Raw genomic sequence first — 11,412 nt, forward strand, 5'->3', positions numbered from 1 at the left:
TAATGTATAATTCTTGGTAATTGTTGTTGGAACACATGACATAAAACATAGCTGAAAATAGTTCTCATACTTTTTATTGAAGTAAACGTCATTTATTTAGCTAAAAATATAGCCCAGCCACAAAATGAGGGAAAAAAAGTACATATTTAATTTTTGGTTTCCTTTAAATTAGGTGCTTTTGTTAAGGATGACTCACTTGGTGAAAGTGGTGCATCATGTGCCATGCAATATGAGTCATATGAAGGAGAAGGGCAGAGAGACCTATACTGTGAAAAAATACTGACCTGTGTTGGACCCCACTGAACCGAAAACTCACTTTACCAAAACAGGACTGGGACTCAATGTTTTGCAGACTATTAACTAAGAAAGATCAAAAACATAATATTTTAAAGTCATCAACAGATTTTCTGCTACAAGCAGTTAATATATTTATTAAGTTCAAGTCAGCAAGGAAAATCCTAGTCAGACTCTGACTCATATGTATAAATACAGGGTGTACCAAGCAGATTAATATTGAGAAATTAAAATGGGAAGTTAAATTATTTTTTCTTTCAAGACTTTCAGATCCACTTTCTTAGAGAATTGCACTGTTAAAAAATGTCCTTGTTTAATTCAGAGAAATTGATTTAATAATATAAAACCTGTCAAGCACAACAACTTACAAAGTGTAGAAGCTCTATAGTAACAGCACTGTATTTCTTATTAGTCTGCAGCATTTGACGACTGTGAAACCACAAGACATGAATGACGACATGCTCGCTGCCGCTCAAAACTGATTATTCAGTGTTTCACCATGATAGGGTTTTTTGAGTTGTGCCGTCTCAAAGTAAAAAAAGGTGGTGACTGTGGTGGTTGGGGCGGTGCTGACGTCATAACTCCACTGTCACCACAACAACACAAGCCTACAGCCAAACATGAAACTCCTTAAACGCGTCTACCTACGTCGCGCCTTTAGAAAAAAATCTAAACTGCTTAGTAAGCTAAACGAAACTAAGCCATTTTGTTTGAAGAAAATCACAAATTACTGGATAATAAAAAAAAACTGAACAATTACTGTGCACAATTAATAAAGCCTTAATTATTTCCTGCATGAACTACAGTTCTGTTACATCAAAATAGAATAAAAGCCATAGAGGCCAACTCATAATAAGCAATTTTCTCTCCTTTCTAAATTTCTCTGAAAAGACCTGAACATCTATTGGGGTAGGTGGCAACAGAGATTAATCAAAAGGTGGCGAAGGTACACAAGTGAAATTACATGTGTGTTGCGTTAAGTCACGTGAACTGACTCAATAGACATAAATTTACCTCTGGCAACAATGTGGTGGAATGCCATCTACACCACTACAAGTGAGTCATATAAAAAGGAACCAAGAGGGTTCATGATATAAAAACATCTGAAACAAAAACCAAATCAAAATAAGAGTGGTCAAAGTGGTTTGCCGCCGAGATGTTTTAGAAATGAAGTTAAAACGTGACAGATTTCACTGAGAGACCACATAAAAGAGCAGAAATTAGCATCTACCAAAGATTTGATCATTTGTTTCATTTCACTTTGTCAGAGCATCATTTGGAGTGTGACTTTGCTGTACAGTGCACATTAAGCCATTAGTCCCCAAGCTCACAGGGCCTCCCTGACTCCTCACTGTACATCAGTAACCCCCAGCAATAAGCCTTTCAGAACAAACACTGCTCTGACTTCTGCATCTTAATAAGAGGAGGGAAACTAGAAGGGAAGTGAAGGCACGGCGGCCTTTTAGAGGAAGCCGAATAAATGACTGAACACACACCCTGGGGCGGGCATGCCGGGGGGTTTCCAGGAGGTCGGAGCAAGCGGGGCCAATCGTGTCAAGACGAAGGCGGCAGAGTAAAACAAAACTGACATATCAAAGCAGCCAAGTCCTGTTGAAGCAAAAAGAGCAGCCAAGACACTGCATTCAACTGCACAGCTTGTTTCTGCTTCAATGAGACACAACACAAGCATAAAAAAATTGCAATTAGTGATTGAAGCCAAATCTTTTTCCAATCAAAAACCAGCTTAAACCATCAAACTATATGGGTGATTTTACAGCCTTTGATCTCACCCTTTTTAGAGCTATGCAAATTATAAACCAGGAATTTCTGTCCCTGAACTTTATCTACAGTCCTAATCCAAATAATATTTAAGTGCAACTGTTTAAACTGTACTTTGACGCCTGAGCCAAAACTCTATCATTACTAAAACAAACTGGCTGGGCCTTAAGGCGACTTTCACTGATTCATGTAGATACAGTGTTTTGACTACATGTAGAAACTATAATCCCTGACAACCTGGATAAACTGGGAATGTGCAATATGAAAGCACTCAGATGCTGCAGGATTATGAGAACACTAAAATTTGTTATATTATTAGTCTAGCTTGATGAGAGCCAATGTGGCCTTAAATTCAGTTTACTTCTAATGAGATATTAAAGCTCAACTGTTTACTTCATATCTTCCTTGCTTGTGATAATGAAGGGAATCCTCTGGGGTGGCTGCCATGCTGACACAGCTTTTAGGTGCCTAAATCCAAAAAAATGGGTGCATTAAGTGCATTTTAATTGACTTACATTTACTCTGTATTGTGTTGCAAATAAAAAAATCTTCTGGCACTCCTAGAAGACTGAAAAAGTAGGTCACCCAGTCTCCTGTGAGTCATAGATTTTGGCAGGGGACCAAGAAGAGCAGGTATGGGAGAGCTGGCGCTAGAGTTGAGAGGGGCCTAATGTTATACTGATAATATTTCACCAGGGTTATAAATATAATCAAGTTTACTTACGACTATGTGCATTTTGTGGGACAATGTGATATTAAGCAACACTGAGTGCAGATGTTTAGGCAATTAAAAGCAGAAAAGTTAAGTTACACGCTTAACTGTATCATCAATTTATACACAGTAATATCGGCCTCCTGGGGAAGCCTGGTAAGTCTAGTGTCCTAGTAGCACTTCCCTAGAGTGGTTTCATGCCACCATGTAACTTTCCTTCTGTAAATCTGACACAGACCTCTGAGATTGCAGGTGCAGGCTCGTTCCTGCTCAGAGCCAAGGCCCTGGGCTTTCCTCCCAGGGCGACAGTGCCTTGGCTGAGTGGCTGACTTGTGGGGTCAGAGCTGGACCTGAGATTTCCAAACTCTTACTTTTTGATGCTGGTGACTCAGCCTGGTCGAAGTCGTCAGTCACACACAGTAACTAAGGGATAGACGCATTTTCAGGAGGTGATGACACGCACGTCTCGGTTATGACCAAGACAGTGATAGTTTCTTAATTAAATCGGGCAACTGGCACAGATTGCGCCACCTCAATCGAGTCACTCCTCTAGCTAACCTCTCCGCCCTCTCATTCATCCAGCCTCAGGGAGAGGCATGCAGGCCAGAGGAAGTATGACTCATCTTAGTAACAAGATGCATTCTTCGGTATTCTCCACAGACATGTTGTTTGCTAAGTGAAGTGCACAGGAGAGTATGGCGAAGGCAGAGATAAAGAAAAAGAAGCATGCAAAATAAAATGGTAATCAAGAGACGTACTATGTGAGAGCGCAAGGACGAGAGATGGGGTGAGATTGATGGGGCAAGAGCGAGTCATCACTTGTGTGGGTTTCCTGCTGCACACAGATCAACATTTCCTCCAAGTCCACCGAGAGAATCCTTGGCCTCTATTAGGGGTTTTCTGAATCACGGACAGAGAATCCAAGTACTACATCTAAAGCCAATCCATCAAGTTTCATAGAAAAACAGTAAATTACAACAACAGTGTGGTGTTTTGATGTGCATGGCTGCTGAGGTTGCAAAAGATAATGAGGTGCAGGCAAAATATATAAAGAAAAAGTGTTAAATCAACAGGTCCAACAGACCCACTATAGATGCCTTTCAAACAACACCACATCTGCAAAACTTGGCACTTGTCTCTATAGATCATGTAACCACAACACACACAGTCTCCAACTTTTACAGTACATTAAGCTATTTCTGGACTGGACACATTAACATTGCCTAAATTTCCAAAAACAAATGAACAACCTCCACACAACCCTAATCTCTGATTACTCAACACAAGGCTGCTGAAAAACACATGCCTTGTGATTTGATAAGTCATGAGTCCCCCCACTAGTTTTGTCATTAGAGGATGATCTTGAATGATAAATCACATCTTTAAAAAAGCATTGATATAAATCCTACAACCAGGTTTAGACACACTGACTTATTTAAACCTGACCCTCTCCGACTCCACTTATATATACACACAGATTAATGCTGTATAGAAATGGGAAACTGAATATACTGTAGGAAATAACACTTAGGAGACAACATACTTGCATGCATAAGAGAGCGACTAACCTTCCATCCACCTTTCCATTTTCCACCAACCAAGCAATCTCAGTGTTAATTTGGGAATATTCAGGGTTCAAATTAGACAAGGTCACCCATTTAAGACAAGGCAAACATATGGGTTAAAGGTTGTCTCTTCCTATGTGAGCATTATAAAGTCACAAATTTTCCTTTCATCATGTTTTAGGACTGAAGGAAGACGCCAGACAACCAACGCAAGCACAGAGAGTATCGTTGTGAGTCCAGACTTAAATCTGACTGCTTCTGGTGAAGTGCACACAGTATACACAATGTACCTATGCCTCAGCCTCCCAGACAAGTGAGATTATCATATTCAATCAAATGTGGTTCATGGTAGGCACTACTCTTGTCATTGCCGTGGCATCATCTGTAAATTGCAGTGTCATGTATGCAGCCTACAGAAGGGATCTGAAGGTAACATCTGGAGAATTCGCTGTTATTAAATTGTCAATTTTTGAAGGCATTTAGGCACAAGAGCAGCTGCCCCCACATTTGAATGAACTGTTATAAATGACAGCTCTGTGGTTGCTCATATGCAAGCAGAGCAGAGTTGTTGAGCCAGTTTGGAGTGCCTCTGATTTCAGTTTTCTAGTTGTCCTATTCACACCATACACAAGAGCCCCTCTCTTTTATATTACAAATGCCAGGTATTCAGCCATTTTACCAGAAAGTGAATTACCACAGTAGCCATTGCCATGACTAAACCAGAAAATAAAAACTCTGTTGTTTTTCTTTTACTTGTCCTACAAACAGCATGAGAGTGAGAATCATAGGAGCATGTCAAATTACTTTCAATTGATTGAAGAACAAAAAGCCTAAGAGAAATACATACATCTCAAAATATAAGGACAAAACCTAGAATATGATTAATTATTTAAGGCACTGATGTTTAGCCAGTCTCATTCATTTAGGACTTTCCTATTTATTAGCACTAACAAGAACATTTTCAAATGGCACAGCTATTACATATGTTGCACTTACTCTGAAATCTTTTGTTTTATATTCCATGAAGTATAGCATTAACACCCATTCATGAAGGTGATTTATAATACCAGATTTTGTTTGCAAAAACCTCTAACCTCTTATTTATTCATATAAATATATGCTCATAAACCACATCTACAGTAGATCTTACTTTACTGGGTAAAGCTAAGATCAAAATTGGCCATTAGAAGTCCCTTGCCACAAAATCAAGTCTTTTGTTGCCACAAAGCCAGAAAGACCCTCACAAACTACCCACCCCCACCCCATCATTTTTCCTACAATTTCAAAAGTCACCCAGCAAGATCTAGTGAGGGTAGTTACAATGGTTCCCCTGCAGAGAGAGGGGGACTGATTAGCCAGTCGGGGGAAATAAGCTGCTAAACATTTTCAGATAAAATGTATCACAGCAAATGTAGAGATAACATTGGGCAACAAACCAGCTGAATTAAACATCACTTGCTTCCCTAGCCGATTCAGGTCCATGTCTATCTCAAACTTGGGACGTGAATTGAAGTCTATATGACTAGTTCACTGACAGAGCCAACTCAATAGTGGAGAGGAGGTGGTATGAGAAAAAATAGGCAGTGTATTGCTGGATGAATAAAAAATTAAAGCGTAGTGCTTCAGTAAATTCACTCGCTCTATCCCATGAGGAGGGTGGGTGGTAAAGGGGTGGGGGTGACGGTGGAGTAGAGGCTCGTTTGAAAACTAAACCAGTACTGCATTCCCACATCCACCCATATCCAGCAAGGGGCTCTTTAAAAATTCATTAATTTACAGCAAAAATAGATTAAAGCACCCAACTGAGCAAAACTCAAAATTTGGCTCCTGAATAACATTAATGATAAAAAAATCTCCCTCAAGCCAGGGGGTTTGTGCCTGAAGAAATGGTGCTGGCTTTTTTCACCTTACTGCATCTTTATTAATTAATTTATTTTCAATCATTGCTAAAATAATGCATTTTTAATTGTCAGTTTCAATTACACTTTTCTATGAATAAAAAAAAACACCTGAGCAAAAACCTGTAAAACTAATTTGAATCCATCCGAGAAACTGTCATTCCCATGATGTCATGCCAATGTCATTCTATTCACCATTTTATATCTCAGCTACAGAGACTCAATGACAGCTGCTCCAGGCCTCCAAAAATGCCTAGAACTGCAGTTACAGTAATTGCTCTGGCCAACACTAAATGAGGTTCACTTAAGTGCAATTATCCCCCCCTGATCTCTCACATAAAGAGACTTCTTTAACGTGAAGAAGTGGGCTCACACAATGTGACTGCAAACAAGATTCAAATTGGAATCAGGGAGGCATTTCCAGCAGATGAATAGCTTCATAGCTCATCTGCATTCTAGTGATGCACAGCGTCGCTAATGAAGACTGAGCCAGTCGTTTCTCTCCGCCACAGCTTCCGTAAGAGCAAGACTTCACACTGTATATGAGTACAGTGAGACACGTCTAATAAGTGTCCAGTCATTTGGTCTAAGTTGAGGACAACCTCTTTCCCACGCCGAGAAAACAGCTGATGAACAGCTTGGATGTGTCCATCCAAGGTAAAAAACCCACTGAAGTACAGGAGAATGAGTGGTCAAGTGAAGAGAAAGAAACTCAGGAAACCTTGTATAACTTCAGTTTGCAGAGGAGAAAAAAAAACAAAACAACCCCACATTGGATTCAGACCAAATATAAGTCATAGTAAAAAAATACTAAACAGAGCCCTTTGACCAACACCATCACCACTACACTATGCCAAAAAAATATATCAGCCATGCTCATGAATAAATTGCATCTGCCAATTGCAAAGCACAATAGGTTTTTAGCCTAAGGGGGGAGATGTAGTGGTCTAATAGGGGTTACTACAGAGGGTACCTGTTGGGCGCTGTCCAACTACACAGTGGTGTAGTGGTGGGGGGGGTGATGGGCATTCACGCTGCCACAGGCTCAACTAGCACCAGGAGTCTGATAACTGCATCTCACGGACAGCTATTTGAATAATCACTTCAACAAGGGGAGAAATTAAAAAGCCTCTCTGAGAGACGAGGCTAGGCACTGGGCCACATACTGAATTCCAAATAAGGTGCTGGTATTCAAAAAGTAGAAACCCATTTATTATTGTATTATACTAGCTTACTGACCCTTGACATCTATCCAAATTAACCCCATATCGTGTCATTATTCTTGTTAATCTGTTAATTTACACAAATGCCCCGAGCCGAGCATTATAGACAGCACAGTGATGTAATGACAATATTTACATACATGTATTTGTTTTGTAATCCGTGTCTTCTACAAATTATTACTTCGGCGATGACAAATGACTGCACCAACAGTGCCACACACACACACAAACACAAACACACAACACCAAAAGTTCTTAAATAAGTAGGTGTCATGTTTTAAAATCATTAGGCAAAAGACTCTTCAAAGCTTACTGCAGGCTAAAACCACCATTTAGGAAAAAGCTTTATCGCATACGCTCATTCACACACTTCAATAGCTACTGTAGGAGTAAACAGCAACCAATAAACAGATGTCGTCTCCTCTAGATATTCCTCACAGCTAGACAGCACATTCATCAAAACCCCGAGGATGTTTTAGAAAGGCATCATTAAGAAGTAACTGTCTTTGCCCAGTGTGATTTGAGGTCAAAGAGCAAATAACAGTTGTCATTTTACTAAGAATGTCTGCATTTATAAATATGCCTAAGATGCATAAGGAGCCTTTGCCCCTGAGCATGTACTACATATTCACTCAAACACAAACCAACAATGCTCTGAGAATTTTACTATGCATGCAATCTGTAAAAAGCAATCTATTCTTTTACAAGCAGGTAGCAAACAGCTGCAAAATGTCACTTCCGCCGTCTATGCCAATTATTTCACTGCTGTATTTCAAATACGGAGAAATGTTTTTGTATGTAAAAGAAACACTTTCCCTAAAAAGCTGAATCCCAAGAACGGATGAATCAAAGTGTTTCTAGCGCACAACTTAAGAGGTCTTGAACTAAGCTTGAGCGGTGCAACAAAATACGTTGTAACACACACCTCATGCGGAGCCTATTTAGTACCATCTCTTGCAGCTGGGAACAACAGCAAGCTCAGTGGCAGGAAAAATTCCCACAATGAGATGAAGTGGCAAATTCTCCTGTTCGTTTTATAGTGTTACACTAAACTACTGCGAAACTACTCAAGCTCCGCTTACCTGGATGGCGAAGCACTCAAACTGCAAAACCATGTGTATGTGTCTTCCACAACTTCATGCATTGATAGTCTCAATCCAGACAGCTCGCTATAGGCCTGCTATTTAAAGGACGGGTGATTAAGAAGCAAACTGGGTCTGACCTTTTATTGTGGGTGCTGCTGACTAATGCTACGGGTATTCTGGTAGTTAAAGCGTACGGTCTGGCAGGGTCGGGGGAAATTTATAATGTTTTCTTTTAGTCATAAACGCAACCTTAATGCTGACTTTATGGCAAAATAAACCTAAGCATGAAAGTGCATGATAATCAGCTGGTAACTTGCACCTCGTTGCACTACAATCATTAAAATAACACAGTTCACTGATAAAACCTGCACAAGTTGGCAGCCGACAGATTAAGGTTTCAGTCATCCATCCCCTAATAAAGGCCGTCAGGATGAGGCAAGGACCCGGTTTTGTATACAGCTGCACGCAAACGTTTGTTTAGATTAGACTTGCACCATTAACTAATCAGTGTCGGCCCACTGCGACCTTACAACAACTGGTAAAACATCAAAGCGTGGACGCGCGCCCTCCGAAACACAGCAGCAAATTTTTAACTGCAACACTGGCCGTGCCACTGCAGGGCAGCCCCGCCAGGAGCAAGGCAGCGATCGAACCGAGAGGCGCGGAATTCACGAGAAACACGCTTTGCACTTGTTGATTATCCAGCCACGGGATGAACGCGCGCTCCTCCACGCCAGGTCAACCGCTTTTTACGTGCACGGGATCGCTTTATTCTGTAAGGGAATTTATTAGCCACCAGAGAAAACGGACGATTGACAGACGAGAAAACACACGGCAACAGCTGTGAGTCAAATACCATCAGAGCACGCAGGAAAGCCAAATGACACTGGGCTCTCTCTAGCGCGCGCATGCACGCACGCGCGCACACTCATCATGCTGGACACACAGCGTCTCACATACCAAACAGCTAGCTAACGATAGCTGCTGGAGGGCTGGGTAGGTCATTATATCCACCGAATGCGAGGAAAATGCACACATACACACCGAGCGCCGACGCGGGAGACACCGCCGACAATTACCTGCTAAAGTTAGCCGGCTACCAAAACTGGCTAGCTAGCTGTCAAAGTTGCCCTGTCAGTTGTCACCGGTTGCACAGCGGTGCTAGCAGGCTAACGCAAGAGCTGTCAACTTGGAGAGTTCCAGCAACACGACCGGGGTGTACCGACGCTGACCGCCGGGAAACACCGCCCGGCTCTCACGGAAAGCAGTGCCCCCGCCACGGCGAGCGGAAAGCCCGCTGTCAGGGCCTGTTCACCGGGCGCAATCCCCACAACTTCGGTGCAGCTCACTTCCCCGTTAAAGTCGTCCATTTCGTGGGCCCTAGTTTAACTTCCATGCCTGTGTGGCTCACTTACTCTGGATGAAAGCTGCTGTGACGGTGGCTCTCCGTAATCCTCACGGTAGTTTCAGAGTAGGTGCCCCCTCCCCTTCCTTCCACCTCCTCTCGTTGACCTAGCGGGAGCCCCCCAGGAGCGTCCTGTGCTCTTGGCGTCTTCGTCCAGTGCGAGCAGCCGCCGTAGCTGTAGCTTCGCCGGTGAACCCGCGGTGCCGTGGCGTCCCTCCTCAGCTACCTCTCCGCCTTCCCCCGTTCGCCTTTCTCTCGGCGGCCGAGCCAACATCCGGGACTCTCCCCCGTTTGGGTTAAGTGCCCGGAACTACTTTCACATACGACGACGCACACGGAGGTTTTGTCTCTCGCTCTTACCAACGCTGCCGCCACAGAAACTAGCGCGGTCAAAGACACAAGCCCGCAGTGGAAACAGCAGCGGCGGCGCCCACACGGGGACTTATCAGTGGGTCGATCAGCGCGTCAAGGTGACACAGAGAGCGCTGTGGGCGAAGCAGCAGCATCGGAGAAGTTATTTTAATGCAGAAAGACAAAAAAAAGCAGACCGACACCACTTTCTTAAAACACATGTTTTAACAGCCTTTGCACTGTTTTATGCAATAGTTAAAAATGTCCTCATCGTTAGGCTACAATACTATAAATACATACTATATTCAAGTAGGGATCTAACCCTGTTTAAGTAAACGATGACCAGTAACATAAAGTTAACCAAAAGCATTAAAAAGTAAATTTACTTAATTAATTTTTTTTATATATAACTTTCTTTTCTGAGAAATATTGAATGTATAGACAGTTGGTTTTGTCTAGGGCTGCAGCGAGTAATTATAATATTATTGTTGTTATAAAATTAAACTATTTTCTCATTTGCCAGACTTAATGACTACAAACAATGGACTAAACTTCTTATTTATTTAAAATCAGTAAATGAACCTTGTGGTTTGCTTAGTTAGTTGTGTGCCTTCAATTCCTAGAGTTCCTGAGAGCATGACTAAAATGAAATTTCAAAAAACTAAAATACATGAATGATTTTGTAGTATGTATTTTTTCCTAAAATAAAAGCTTTTATATAGAATTACTTTTAAAGATATATATTACGTTTTGCATATTTAACAACATCCATCATCATCGTTCTGTATAATGTAAGAAATAAGATTATTTAATATATTTCTTCTTTTGATAACAATGTAGCTTTTATGTGGTATGTTTGAGTATATATATATGGATCTGATCTATCTATCTATCTATCTATCTATCTATCTCTCTCTCTCTCTCTCTCTCTCTCTCTCTCTCTCTCCTCTCTCTCTCTCTCTCTCTCATCTCTCTCTCTCCTCTCTCTCTCTCTCTCTCTCTCCTCTCTCTCTCTCTCTCTATATATATATATATATATATATATATATATATATATATATATATATATATATATATATATATATATATATATATAAAAA

General features: G+C 41.2%; 1 protein-coding gene across 2 annotated transcripts in view; it reads right to left on the reverse strand.

Annotated features, from left to right (window-relative positions):
- foxj3 (forkhead box J3) overlaps positions 1 to 10,294 on the reverse strand; it is a 63,019-nt gene extending 52,725 nt beyond the window's left edge. Inside the window, exon 1 of one of the 2 annotated variants that reach the window (XM_029150908.3) lies at positions 9,972 to 10,294. The gene's annotated coding sequence lies outside the window, so the exon portion shown is untranslated. The remainder of the gene's footprint in view (positions 1 to 9,971) is intronic. The other variant, XM_029150907.3, reaches the window with a different exon arrangement.
- Between the last annotated feature and the right edge of the window lie 1,118 nt (positions 10,295 to 11,412).

The sequence above is a fragment of the Betta splendens genome, chromosome 5, assembly GCF_900634795.4.
Source record: "Betta splendens chromosome 5, fBetSpl5.4, whole genome shotgun sequence".
In the NCBI taxonomy this organism is placed as follows: Eukaryota; Metazoa; Chordata; class Actinopteri; order Anabantiformes; family Osphronemidae; genus Betta; species Betta splendens.